This window comes from Chiloscyllium plagiosum, unplaced genomic scaffold (genome assembly GCF_037043375.1).
Source record: "Chiloscyllium plagiosum isolate Xiang-an unplaced genomic scaffold, Cpla_swu_hap1 HiC_scaffold_1, whole genome shotgun sequence".
Lineage (NCBI taxonomy): Eukaryota > Metazoa > Chordata > Chondrichthyes > Orectolobiformes > Hemiscylliidae > Chiloscyllium > Chiloscyllium plagiosum.
The window spans coordinates 167830760-167835721 of record NW_028270139.1 but is presented as its reverse complement, the minus strand read 5'-3'; positions in this window follow the sequence as shown (position 1 = coordinate 167835721).

Below are 4962 nucleotides of genomic sequence, written 5' to 3'. Positions count from 1 at the left end.
CCAACCCGCAAGCAGAAGAGAACGGAGACATTAATGCTTTTGTTGCAGCGCTGGCAACCGCCTGTAGGAGACATTCCCAGTGCGAATGGACATGACCAAAATAGCAATGTGCAAACAACGGGAAGGTGAGACAGTGTCCCAGTACCTTACACGTCTCACTGAAATCCATAATGTCCATAGTGGACTGAGACCACCTAGAACATAGAACATAGAACATAGAACAATACAGCACAGAACAGGCCCTTCGGCCCATGATGTTGTGCCGAACATTTGTCCTAGCTTAAGCACCTATCCATGTACCTATCCAATTGCCGCTTAAAGGTCACCAAAGATTCTGACTCTACCACTCCCACAGGCAGCGCATTCCATGCCCCCACCACTCTCTGGGTAAAGAACCCACCCCTGACATCCCCCCTATACCTTCCACCCTTCACCTTAAATTTATGTCCCCTTGTAACACTCTCTTGTACCCAGGGAAAAAGTTTCTGACTGTCTACTCTATCTAGTCCCCTGATCATCTTATACACCTCTATCAAGTCACCCCTCATCCTTCGCCATTCCAATGAGAAAAGGCCTAGCACTCTCAACCTTATCTCGTACGACCTATTCTCCATTCCAGGCAACATCCTGGTAAATCTTCTCTGCACCCTCTCCAAAGCTTCCACATCTTTCCTAAAGTGAGGTGACCAGAACTGCACACAGTACTCCAAATGTGGCCTAACCAAAGTCCTGTACAGTTGCAACATCACTTCACGACTCTTGAATTCAATCCCTCTGCTAATGAACGCTAATACACCATAGGCCTTCTTACAAGCTCTATCCACCTGAGTGGCAACTTTCAAAGACCTATGAACATAGACCCCAAGATCCCTCTGTTCCTCCACCACACTAAGAACCCTACCGTTAACCCTGTATTCCGCATTCTTATTTGTCTTTCCAAAATGGACAACCTCACACTTGGCAGGGTTGAACCTGAAGACATAATGGCAGCAGAAATCACGCCGTAAAAAGCACACCAGAGGAACAGCTTCATCAATGGAATGAAGAATGGAATAGCCAAAAAGATGGTCACCCAGCTGTTGGAGAAAGCTGCTGCAGAAAAAGAGGTCGAGGAAGAGGCACTGGCAGAGGCAGATCTGGCAGATACTTTGTTTGTGTGAAGGTGTGAGGCTTGGGTGCTCATTGTTGTGGTTCTGTTCGCCAAGCTGGGAATTTGTGTTGCGGACATTTCGTCCCCTGTCTAGGTGACATCCTCAGTGCTTGGGAGCATCCTCCTCTCCCCTTTATTTCTGTGAAGCGCTTCTGTGATCTTTCCTCTGGCATACCTGCACTATGTTGAGAATGGATGTTGATACCATTAAATGTAAAGGGAGAAGGTTTGATTTTCATTTATTAGAGATGATCTTTGCTTGGCACTTGTGTGGAGCTTGTCTCCAGTCCTTTAGCTGGAATGTTGTCAGGCCCTGCAGCCTTTGCCAAATCCAGTGCCTCCATCTGTTTCTTGATATCATGCATGTTGAAGTAAGTTCACTGAAGTCTGGCATCTGTGATGCAGTGGACCACTGGAGAGGGTTGAGCTGGCTCATTCACTTGGCACGTTGGCTGAAGATTGTTCTGAATGCTTCAGCCTTGTATTATGCTGGTTCCCCCAGTATTGAGGCTGGGATAGAACATAGAACATAGAAGAATACAGCACAGTACAGGCCCTTTGGCCCTCGATGTTGCGCCGATCCAAGCCCACCTAACCTATACTAACCCACTATCCTCCATATACCTATCCAATGTCCGCTTAAATGCCCATAAGGAGGGAGAGTCCACCACTGCTACTGGCAGGGCATTCCATGAACTTACGACTCGCTGAGTGAAGAACCTACCCCTAACTTCAGTCCTATATCTACCCCCCCTTAATTTAAAGCTATGCCCCCTTGTAATACCCGACTCCATACGTGGGAAAAGGTTCACACTGTCAACCCTATCTAACCCCCTAATCATCTTGTACACCTCAATCAAGTCACCCCTAAACCTTCTTTTCTCTAATGAAAACAGCCCCAAGTGTCTCAGTCTTTCCTCATACGATCTTCCTTCCATACCAGGCAACATCCTGGTAAACCTCCTCTGCACCCGTTCCAGTGCCTCCACATCCTTCCTATAGTATGGCGACCAAAACTGCACACAATATTCCAGATGCGGCCGCACCAGAGTCTTATACAACTGCATCATGACCTCAGGACTCCGGAACTCAATTCCTCTACCAATAAAAGCCAGTACGCCATATGCCTTCCTCACCGCACTATTTACCTGGGTGGCAACTTTCAGAGATCTGTGTACATGGACACCAAGATCCCTCTGCTCATCCACACTACCAAGTATCCGACCATTAGCCCAGTACCCCATCTTTTTGTTATTCTTCCCAAAGTGAATCACCTCACACTTAGCTACATTGAATTCCATTTGCCACCTTTCTGCCCAGCTCTGCAGCTTCTCTATATCCTGCTGTAACCTGCCACATCCTTCCTCACTGTCAACAACTCCTCCGACTTTCGTATCATCCGCAAACTTGCTCACCCAACCTTCTAACCCCTCTTCCAGGTCATTTATAAAAATGACAAACAGCAATGGTCCCAAAACAGATCCTTGCGGAACACCGCTAGTGATGGCACTCCATGAAGAAACTTTGCCATCAACTACTACCCTCTGTCTTCTTCCATCCAGCCAATTCCTAATCCAAACCTCCAACTCACCCTCAATGCCATATCTCCGTATTTTCTGCAGTAGCCTACCATGGGGAACCTTATCAAACGCCTTACTAAAATCCATATATACCACATCTACCGCTTTCCCCTCATCAACCTCCTTCGTCACCTTTTCAAAGAATTCAATAAGGTTTGTGAGGCACGACCTGCCCTTCACAAAACCATGCTGACTATCCTTGATCACATTATTCCTATCCAGATGTGCATAAATCCTATCCCTTACAATTCTCTCTAAGACTTTGCCCACAACAGAAGTGAGACTCACCGGCCTATAGTTACTAGGGTTATCCCTACTCCCCTTTTTGAACAAGGGAACCACATTTGCTATCCTCCAGTCTTCTGGCACTACTCCTGTAGACAACGAGGACATAAAAATCAAGGCCAATGGCTCTGCAATCTCCTCCCTTGCTTCCCAGAGAATCCTAGGATAAATGCCATCAGGCCCAGGGGACTTATCTATTTTCACCTTTTCCAGGATTTCCAACACCTCTTCTCTACATACCTCAAAGCCATCCATTCTACTTATTTGTGACTCAGTATTCACATCGACGACAATGCCCTGTTCCTGAGTAAATACTGAAGAAAAGTATTCATTCAGTGTCTCCCCAATCTCTTCCGCCTCCACACGCAACTTCCCACTACTATCCTTGACTGGACCTATTCCTACCCTAGTCATTCTTTTATTCCTAACATACCTATAGAAAGCCTTAGGGTTTTCCCTTATCCTACCAACTAAGGACCTTTCATGTCCCCTCCTTGCTGCTCTTAGCTCTCTCTTCAGGTCCTTCCTGGCTACCCTATAACTCTCAATCGCCCCAATTGAACCTTCACATCTCATCTTGAGATAGGCCGCCCTCTTCCATTTAACAAGGGATTCCAATTCCTTATTAAACCACGGCTCCCTCGCACGACCCTTTCCTCCCTGCCTGACAGGTACATAATTATCAAGGACACTCAATAGTTGCTCCTTGAACAAGCTCCACATATCATTTACACTCTTGCCTTGGAGTCTACTTTTCCAAGCCACACATCCTAAGTCATGCCTCACCGCATCATAATTTCTCTGACCCCAGCTATAACTCTTGCCCTGTAGTACACACTTATCCCTCTCCATCACGAGAGTAAAAATCACCGAATTATGGTCACTATCCCCAAAGTGCTCACCTACCTCTAATTCTAACACCTGGCCTGGTTCGTTACCCAGAACCAAATCCAGTATGGCCTCACCTCTTGTTGGCCTGTCTACATATTGTGTCAGGAAACTCTCCTGCACACATTGAACAAACACTGACCCATCTAACGAACTTGAGCTATAGCTTTCCCAATCAATATCAGGAAAGTTAAAGTCCCCCATAACAACCACCCTATTACTGTCACTCATCTCCTGAATCACCTTCCCTATCCTTTCTTCAATGATTCTAGGACTATTAGGAGGCCTGTAAAAGACTCCTAACAGGGTGACCTCACCTTTCCTATTCCTAACCTCAGCCCAAACTACCTCAGATGGCAAGTCCTCATCCATCGTCCTTTCCACCACTGTAATACTATCTTTGACAAGCAATGCCACACCTCCCCCTCTTTTACCCCCACCTCTGACCCTACTAAAACATTTAAATCCTGGAACCTGCAACAGCCAATCCTGTCCCTGTTCTAGCCATGTCTCCGTAATAGCCACAACATCGAAGTCCCAGGTACCAACCCACGCTGCAAGTTCACCTACCTTATTTCGTATACTTCTTGCATTGAAGTATACACACTTCAAGCCACTTTCCTGTTTACAGGCACCCTCCTTGGAAATTGATGCCATGTTCCTAACCTCCCTACACTCCAGGCCCTGCACCCTGAAGCTACAATCTGGGTTCCCATGCCCCTGCAGAGTTAGTTTAAACCCCCCCCAAGAGCACTAGCAAACCTCCCCCCAAGGATACTGGTGCCCCTCAGGTTCAGGTGTAGACCATCCTGTTTATAGAGGTCCCACCATCCCCAGAAAGAACCCCAGTTATCTAAAAACCGGAATCCCTCCCTCCTGCACCATCCCTGTAGCCACGCATTTAAGTGTTCTCTTTCCCTATTCCTCGAATCTCTATCACGTGGCACGGGTAACAAACCAGAGACAACAACTCTGTTCGTTCTAACTCTGAGCTTCCAACCTAGCTCCCTGAAAGCCTGTCTAACATCCTCGGCACTCCTCCTACCTATGTCGTTGGTG